Genomic DNA, 10293 nt, shown 5'->3' with positions numbered 1-10293 from the left:
TAATCCCCAGCCAGTGTTTGATAAAATGCTCAAATGAGCTGGAAACATGAACTACTCCCTAATTTGTGTTCAATTTTGCCATATCTCTAAATAGATCAAAGTTACTGTTATTTTCGGAACAGTGTAGTGAATTAAGGAAAGCTCAAAGCGAGGTATGTTGGCTAAACTCCTCTTTTAGAATTGAACCCCACAATGGCCTTGTAAGTCCTGTGATGGTCATTATAAATTGATTATATCAAATAATCCTTGTGTCAAAATAAATATACGTTCAATATATATTCCAAAGATTCTTGTTATGTTGAGTTACTGTTTGAGAATGTGTTTTAAGTTTGGTTGTGTGTTCTTATGTTATGATTTAAAACGTGATTCTAATGAAAGATATCATGCCAAATTGTGTAAGAAATTACATGTGCCTAAGACCCTTAATTAGTTGCTCACATGTGTATTTAAAGTCTTGAATAAAAATATTTATTGTTGACGATCCGTGATGTTGTTTGAAAGTGAAACAGTAAATATAGAATATGAAATATGGCCAACGTGCCAACAATGACTTTATATTTGGGGCCATTAGTGCCAATGGAACAAAGAGGCGAGAACAAGATATTGAAATGAGTTGTGAATCCTTTTAAAAATAAATGCTTTGGGAGTATCGTTTAGTCACCGAGGAAGGGTAGGTCAAAATAACCTAACCCCGAAACTACACGTGCTAGTATAGGAATGATTGAGGGTTAAATCCCCGTGTTAATGTGATGAGGTTGTTTCCCCTTATATGGGATGAGAATGATGTATTGAGATGTTTCCCCTTGAATGGGATGGGATCATTTCTAATGAGATGTGATGTGATGTCGACCCACACGACATTGTGGTGAGACGGCTTAGCCGATCGGGCTGAGATCAGACGCCATGTCGCGCACATGGTGGTATTATGAGTGAATGTCTTGGTGTGAGACGGCTTAGTCGGTCGGGCTGAGATCGGACTCCGTGCTAAAATAACGGTGGTGTATCGGTGCGAAAGATCTCCCAACTTAAAATACTGAAACTCACTTGAAATTTACCTTTCCCTAACTTGACACCTTGATACTGTTTCAGTCTCTTATTGATTTCATATTTTCTTCTCTGTTTACTGTTACTCGTTCTATTGAGAGGGTGTTTAGTTTTACATACTAGTACTATTCCATATGTACTAACGTCCCTTTTGCCGGAGGTGCTGCATCTTTAATGGATGCAGGTGGTTCCATAACAGGTGGTATTGATCAGTGATAGCAGCACACCCTCTCCTCAACTGACTTGGTGAGCCCCACTTCATTTCAGGGTTATGTATCTCTTGTCCTTTGTACATAGTGTTTTGAGGTATAGGCAGGGCCTTGTTGCTAGCACGGTCGTAGCACTCTTTTGTTCCTATTAGAGGCTCCGTAGACATAGTGTGGGTTGTATCTGTTTTTGGGAAGGTGAAACTAAAAATGTTGTAATCGTATCATCTGTTCCACTTTAACTATGATTGTACAATGTACTGTTTTGGAGACTTGTTAATGACGTACTAATGGAAATGAACTGGTGTTATTCACATGACCTCTTACTGTCTAATTAACAAAATATATTCTTCTCTTTATTTATGGGTGAGTTGAGTAGACGACACTGTGCAGGCTTGCTCGACTAGGGTAACTCTGTTGAGCGCCGATCGCGCTCCTCGAGGTCTAGGTCGGGTAATGTGTACAGATGTAGTAGTTAATCTGCTCACCACGGTACAGACTTTTAGGGTTGAAGAATGCATCGAGGTGTTGGTGAAAACGTTTTGTTGAAGGGCCAGTTATGTGGTCAGATTTTTGACTGTAGATCCATTATGCGGGCCGCATACCCATCGTAGAGTTTAGCAAAAAAATGGTTGAATTTTGAAGGTCGTTTTGCGGCCCATTATGCGGTCGCATATCCATTTTACGGTCCGCACATCCATCACAGATTTTGTTTAAAGAATTTTGTTGGGTGATTATGTGGTCCATTCTGCGGCCGCATAAGTGGTCTGCGGACCGCAGACCTGTCCAGACCATTCCAATTTATGGGCATCACTTTTGCAGTCCATTTAGCGGACCGCATATCTGTTATGCGGTCCATTCTACGACCGTAGACCTGAGTTCGGAGGGTCCATTTTCCCTATTTTATAACCCGACCCCATTTTGATAAATAGCCTGTGAGGCTTATTTTAGGGCAATTATCTGATGATTTTAGAGAAAGGTAAGAGCATTTTAGAGAGAGAAGGAGGAAACCTAGCATTCTAATCACCCATTTTCCACCAATCTTCAAGAATCAAGGAAGCCAATCACTAGATTATCATCTATCCGAGTATGTCCTACTCCTAAGCTTTCACGCAATAGGTTATGAGTTCAAGTATATTGTGGGGATTGGAAATAGGCTATGCATGTGACAATAGGTTGTAGTATGTGGGATTAATAAACCATTTTGGTTAGTTTCTTGTTGAAATTGGTAGAGGGAGGAAGGGATTACCATTGTAGAGCTTTATAGTTTATTTTGCATAATAGGTGTTTGACAAAATTCCTAAGAGAGTTACACCATGTGAATCCTTCTGATTATTATCTGATTTTTGCTATCTTCCTATAGATTGTTATTGCTAGAAGTGTTGGGACGTTGTAGTAACTTAAGGAAAGCTCAAACAAGGTATGTTGGCTAAACTTCTCTTTTAGAATTAAACCCCACAATGGCCTTGTAAGTCCTGTGTTGCTCATTATAAATTGATCATTCTGAATAAGCATTGTGTCAAAAGATATATGCGTTGAATTTATATTGAGTTACTATTTGAGAAGGTGATTAAGCATGGGCTGTGTGTTAATATGTTATGATTTGAAAATATGATTCTAATGAAAACTAGCATGTCGAATTGTGTAAGAAATCACATGTGCCTAAGACCCTTAATTTGGTTAGTTGCTCAAATGTGTTTTTAAAGTCTTGAGTAGAAATGCCTTGTTGTTGATAATCTATAAGGATGCTTGAAAGTGAAAGAAGTGGGTTGGAGATATAAAGTGTGGCCAACGTGCCAGGAATGAAAGTTATACCTGTGGTCAATGGTGCCGAAGATATAAAATGATGTGAGAAAGGTTATGAAATAGGCCTTGATTCAACTGTTCCAAACTAAAGGTTATGAAATAGGCCTTGATTCAACTGTTCCAAACTGACTTTGAAAATAGAGTTTCCTAAAAGCTTATGTACCCAAGTTATGCCCAAATGTGTCTGTTTTAACTAATGTTATGCTTTGTAAGTATTTCCAATGTGTTTTGAGCTCTTATATCTTCATGAGTTGAAATTGTGTATTGCCCTTTTGGGGAAAAGTATTTCAACAATAAATTATGTGTTACTCGTTTATGATTTTAACTTGTGCTTCGATTGCCTATGATTTTAACTTGTGCTTCGATTGCCAATCATTTTACTCCATTTCTTGGAAAGAAATCCATTGTGTTTAAAGTCTTCGTTACTAATAAACCTAAAGTTGTGATTTCCAGAATATTCTATTTGTTGATATTTATGATGATTATCCATGAAAGTAAAGAAATGAAAATGCAGAATATGAAATACGACTAACGTGCCACAGATGAAGAATCATAAGTATGGCCAAGAGAGCCAAGGAAATAACGATGTTGTGAATGGTTGAAAGTACTAATGAAGATATTTATAGTGTGAAAGATAATGAAGTGAATATAACATATGTAAGGCCCCGTAAAATTTTTGCAAAAAAAATAATGTTTCGTGGTGCCGAATTGGTTTTACGTGTTAAGTATTATAGAAATTCTTGCGGCTCAGATTTTTTGGGGTTGAACAATGGACCGAAAAGTAAAGGAAAATGTTTGGCGGAAAAGTGCATTTCTGCGATAAACTATGCGACCACTGAATCACTCTGCGAACCGCATAATGGCCGCAGAGTGAGGCAGTTAATTGGGTAAGTTGGAAGCAATTATGCGGTCGACTATACGACCGCATAACTGTTATGCGGTGCACTATGCGACCGCAGAATAGTTATGCGGACCGCATAGTGACCGCAAACTCAGGCAGATTTTTGGTTATTTTGGATACCAATTATGCGGTCCGCATAACCATTATGTGGTCGCATATGCGACCGCAGAACCTGTTCCGGAGCTTCATTTTTGGATTTTTAAAACCCGACCTTACTTCGTTAAATACACGCTTTGGGCCATTTTTGAGATATAATCTGACATTTTAGAGTGAGAGAGAGTGCCCTAGAGTGAGAAAGTGTTCTTCCATAATTGTTCTTCAATTCTTGCTCAAGTGTTGAAAGATTAAGAAGGCAAGCTCATTAGGTTTTCATCCTAGAGGTAAGATTCTACACCCTAAACCCTAATTTCGAAATTATCTGAAAATGGGTAATTAGCAAGATAAATTTTGGGCATGAGAGTTGATTATTTTACATGCATGTGATATCAAGGGGTGTAGGAATATTGTTGAACTAAGCATGGTAAAGATTGGGTTGTGGGATGATGGAATCCTCCATAAAAGGACCTTGAATATTTTGCACACCTAGTGTTTGATAAAATACTCAAATGAGCTAGAACCATGATCATCATCCTAATTTTGATTCAATTTGTTATATTTCTAAAATAGATTGAAGTTGCTAAGAATTCCGGAATGTTTTAGAGTTTAAGGAAGCTCAATTGAGGTATGTTGGCTAAACTCTTCTCTTAGAATTGAATCCCACGATATTCATGTATATTATTTATGTCCCGAGTGATTCATTATAAAATTGGCTATTCCGAGTAAGATTGGGTTGAAGGATATATATTCAACAAGAATCCCAAATGCTCTATTCATGTTATGTTACCAATTGAGGATGTGTTAAAATATGGGCAGTGCATTAATAATGTTTCGACTTTAAGTCAAGTTCAAATGAAGGCTATTATGCCAAATTTTGTGAAATATCTCTATGTGCATTAGACTCTAAATTGCTTACATGTGTACTACACACTTTGATTTGAATTGTGTTTGTTGATGATGATGAGGATGATATTTGAAATTGATAAGGTGAGCATGAAATACTGAATATGGCCAACGTGCCAAGAATAATTTTATAATTATGGCCACTAGTGCTAATGAAATGAAAAGATGTGAAAGTATTATAAAATGCAATGATTGATATAAAAAGGTTGATGTCTCAAATAAGACAGCCTAGCCAATCGGGTCGTGATCGGTCTCCGTGTTAAAGACGATGGTATTGATATTGAGAGTAATTGTGGTTGATGTCTCTAATGAGATAGCCTAGCCGATCGGGTCATGATCGGACTCCGTACTGAGAATACGGTGGTACTGGTATTGTGGACAATGGTATATCGATACTAAAAATCTCCCAATGTGAGATATGGAAATTAATTTGAACACTGTCTTGATCCTAAATTGAGGTTTGATGTTAATTAAGGCTTTCATTGATATTATGATAATCTTGTTTGTATTATTTGTTATTCTATCGAGAGGGTATTTAGTTATACATACTAGTGCTATTCGACAGTACTAACGTCCCTTTTGCCGGGGGTGCTGCATCTTTCAATGGATGCAGGTGGTTCCACAGCAGGATATATTTGTCAGTGATAGCAGTGCACCTTCTTCCTAGCTGACTTGGTGAGCCCCATTTCATTCCAGGGTCATGAATCTTTTGTACTTTGTGTATTCTGTTTGAGGTAAAGCTGGGTCCTTGTTGCCGACATTATCATTGTACTCTTATTTATCTATAGAGGCTCCGTAGACATAGTGTGGGTTGTGTATTGGTGCTGGGAAAGACAAACTATGCTATGTTGTGGTTGTATTACTTGTCCATTTGAGACTTTAAAAATGGTGAAACTTATGGTAAGAAATTGGTAATTTCAGACATGACCACTTTATTGTTTAATTAAGGTTAACATATATTCTCTTTATTCATGAATGAGTTTGGGTAGAAGGAATCTAATAGGCTTGTTCGGTCGGGTTCACTCGGTTGAGCACCGGTCACGCTCCTCGGTTTTGGGGCGTGACAACATATGCTTGTACTTTTGTTTCCCTTGTGTGAAAAATAAAATGTTTTTGGGTGTATCATTAGCAAACCGAGGAAGGGTGGGTCGTAAGGCCCACACCCGAAACTACACGTGCCGGTGTAGGAGTGAATTGTGATTATTCGCCTTATTTGGGATGAGATTGAAATATTGATGTGATTGTGATTATTCCTCTTAATTGGGATGAGATTGTTGATAGCCCTGGATTTAATGTCGACCCACACGGCATATGTGGGGAGACGACCTAGCCGGTCGGGTTGTGATCGGACTCTATGTTGCGCACATGGTGGTACTACTCTTGGTAACACCTTTTTTCGTATTACATGTCAAACCATATTGTTCGTGGGGAGATGGCCTAGCCGATCGGTCGTGATCGTACTCTGTGCTAAAAATATGGTGGTATATCGGTGCTAATGATCTCCCAACCAAAAATATATATTATTTTCATATTTTAAAAATTGTTATGTTTTAACTGGGCATTTGGATATTGTTGATTGTGACTTGTTATTTCTATAGTTTTCCCTTTCTTATATTGGAATTCTATTTTGAAAGAGGGCATTTAGCTTTACATACTAGTACTATTCCTAATATCCCTTTTGTCGGGGGCACTGCATCTTCAATAGATGCAGGTGGTTCGTCACCGGGCGGTTTTGATCCTCGTTAGAAGTTACTCTCTATTCAGCAAATTTTGGTGAGCCCTACTATGTTCTGGGCTTCATGTCATTTGACGTTATACTTTATGTTTTGAGGTATAGCCGGGGCCTTGTAGCCGGCACTTCCATACTACTCTTCTGTTGTATTTAGAGGCTCCGTAAACAGGTTGTGGGTGGTGTATGATGTTCGGAATTAAACTAGTAAGTGTTGGTATTTGGGAAGACATGTTTTTCATCATATATATAAACTTGTAATATTTTGAAAATCATAAATGAATATCCTTTAGTAATGGAAAAGAATGTGGAACACTTGACTCTTCTCATGTCTATCACTTGTACTGATTCTTATATTGTTAATGGGCAATGCTGGGTAGAAGGCATCTAGCAAGCTTGCTTAACCGGGGTATCTCGGTTGAGCGACAGTCGCGCTCCCCGAGGTCGGTGTGTGAAAAATTGTCCAACAAGTCGAACAGATACAATCACAAAAGCAAAATGCTATGAATCCATCCTACAAGGTAGAAACAAACACATGGAGTACGCACCAAAAATTGTATCCAAACATAACACCGTTACAGCGTGCAACCTGATCCTATCATCATGCCCCTTCGCGTGAAAATGATTATTGAGCCAAACTCTTCATGCTCACCAGCAACATGTGCATCAACAACAAGCATGTACCATGCATAAACATAACCACGGGAAGACTGATAACATAGAGCGCTATGAAAAGGCAAGCACAACTATGGTGCAACAAATAAATTAACATCTCAAGAGCCATCTCGCTCTCATGCTGCCACAAGGCCTAAAAAGGCCACCACATGCATGTGAATAATCAAGTCATCTCACAACCCATCATAGTATAAGAGAGTAACACATGAAATAGATCAGGGTAGGAATAACATCCATTCATCTCAATAACACATCCATCCATAATTTGCGTTAAGTAAGAAAATCTAATCTAGTATAGAATACTCATATTTATTATCCCTACCAATAAGCCCCCAAACCAATTCAGATCACCTAAAATAGGTAGATAACCTCCCAAAATATGCAATGATCTCATCAATGACACATACAATCAGTTGTCTAGCCCTTAATACACTTTTACAGTCGGAATACAAAAGAATAATCTGGCTCCACAAAGATCAAATCTCTAAATCGCGAGAATACAAAAATCTCAATATCTGATCTCTATCTCTCCTGCTTAAATGACTGATATATTACGCATACACAATTGCCTCATGAGAAATACTCCCATAAACCTTCCGCACCAAGTTGCAAAAAGTCCGAACATCCACAGTTACCACCAACACGATCTCTTTAGTACTAGTCAAGTGTCATGACCAAAAATCCCAACCCACGGTTTCATGATGGCGCCTAACACCACTTGTTGGACAAGACAACACAATGCGATAAATACGAGAGAAATGAAACTAACGGTTAACAACAAAATGATCATACAGAGTAACAATAACTCAGAAGCATACATAATAGGTTTAAATATCATCACTAGCGGTCAACCATCCCAAGACGTGGAGTCACGAGTACATGAGCTACTAGAGTATACTAAATACATGGTCTTGAAAGAGATACAATATTGTCTGGCAAAAAGAAGCAGTATAGAATAAATGGAAAGATGATTCTAAGGCCTGCGAATGACATGCAGCTCTACCTCGAGTCTTCTATCGGTTATCACTAACCACCTCTCAATACTCAGCTGGTACCATTGTCTGTATTTGCACAAGAAGTGCAAAAGTGTAGTATAAGTACAACAGACCCAATGTACTCCGTAAGTGTCGAGCCTAACCATGACGAGGTAGTGATGAGGCTAAGACAAGACACCTATATAAACATGTGCAGTTAAGTAACGAGAATAACGAGATGACAATTAAAATATCAGGTTAAATGACAGGATAACAACATGTGAGAGAGTTAACAAGTACATAAGTAAAGAGATATAAAACGAGAAAATAAGAAAGGTGCTACTAAGTAAACCACCCCTCATACTTCTACAATAATTCGAAACAAATCTTTGAAAGATGATTACGAAGCAATAAGACCAAATCCTCAGTCTGAATAGAAAAATAAAGAACACAAGACCAACAAATGGCACGACATCACCCTTCGTGATTTTACTCTCATTCTTATAACATAATATAATAGCTAGCACGGAAACACCCTTTGTGCATATCCTCTCCTCCTCTCAAGCACGGTAACACCCTTCATGTTATGATATTGATATATGAAGAAAGCACGAAACACCTTTCGTGCACAATAACTCTTCCTTACAAGCACAGTAACACCCTTCGTGCAATTCACTCTTCCTCACAAAGCATCACATATAACATAGCACCAAAAAATGTGTGAAGCATAAACAACATCAAGGATATTTTTTGAACACAACTCGTCATATGGGAACTTCCAACACATTTGCACCAATAACCAAATCAATAATTCAATAGTCTTAACACACAATATCTCAATAAGCTCAACACGGATGATAAAATGGAAAAGAGAAATCAAAGAGTTTCACAATCTATCTAAAGCATGGATGGCATAATACATAAAGTTATATGGTACAAATAAAGCTAAGACTACCCACATGCTTATCCCACGGCTAACACATATACACTCGCCACCTTGAATATACACCGTCCCCTCTGAGTCCAAATATATGATTTGTTTCGAGATCCAACCTCAATTTGAGGTCTAAATCTAAAATTTATGAAGTTCTAAATTTCTACGCAAAACCCTTGTTTCTATTCTATGAAATCGTAGATTTAATAGAGAAAATCCATGAAAAAGTAATGAAATTACAAAATCAAGTTAAAATTACTACCATATGAAGTCGAGAAGAATTTTCTCTCCAAATTTTCTCTATGTGGGGTCTAGGTCTAAAAAATGGAGTAAAATGAGCTAAGTACAGAAGCCCCAACCTTTTACCCAGCTACAAATATTGCTTGTTTGCAATTGCGACGTTCACAAATGCGAATCACCGATCGCAAATACAAACAGTGTATGATCCCCTCTGATGTTGCAAATGCGACTATGCCTTCATATTTACGAAGGACCAGTCCCTCGCAAAAGCGAATAAAGCTTCGCAAATGCGAATTTGTCCCTCTACTCCTAGTGTCGCAACTGCGATATAAGGCTCGCAATTGCGAAGCCCGACCACCTCGCAAGAGAGACCAGAAATTTGCAAATGTGAGCAGCCCAATCCCTACCTAGCATCGCAAATGCGACCTAGCACTCGAAAATGCGAGGCTCGCATTTGCGAACAGACTCTCACAGATGTGAGGCCTACTGCACGAGCAATCCTATTCCTAGCGAATCAGTCAGGGAAATATTCAAAACTCACCCGAGCACCTCGAACTTCAATCTGAACATCCACGCAAGTACAATAATATTATACGAACCCGCTCGTAAGCTCAAATCATCAAAACAACATCTAAATTTAAGAATCAAACACAAAAACTCAAACAGTTTTATAGTTCAAATTAAAAAATTTAACTTTCCAAATCAAGCGCCGAAATGGCTCGGGTTACCCGAAACCCAACCAAACATGCGTACAAGTCCAAAATTATCATACAAATCATACAAAT

This window comes from Nicotiana tomentosiformis, chromosome 9 (genome assembly GCF_000390325.3).
Source record: "Nicotiana tomentosiformis chromosome 9, ASM39032v3, whole genome shotgun sequence".
NCBI classification, from domain to species: Eukaryota; Viridiplantae; Streptophyta; class Magnoliopsida; order Solanales; family Solanaceae; genus Nicotiana; species Nicotiana tomentosiformis.
The sequence above is the reverse complement of the archived record's forward strand: the minus strand, read 5'-3'. Positions refer to the sequence as shown.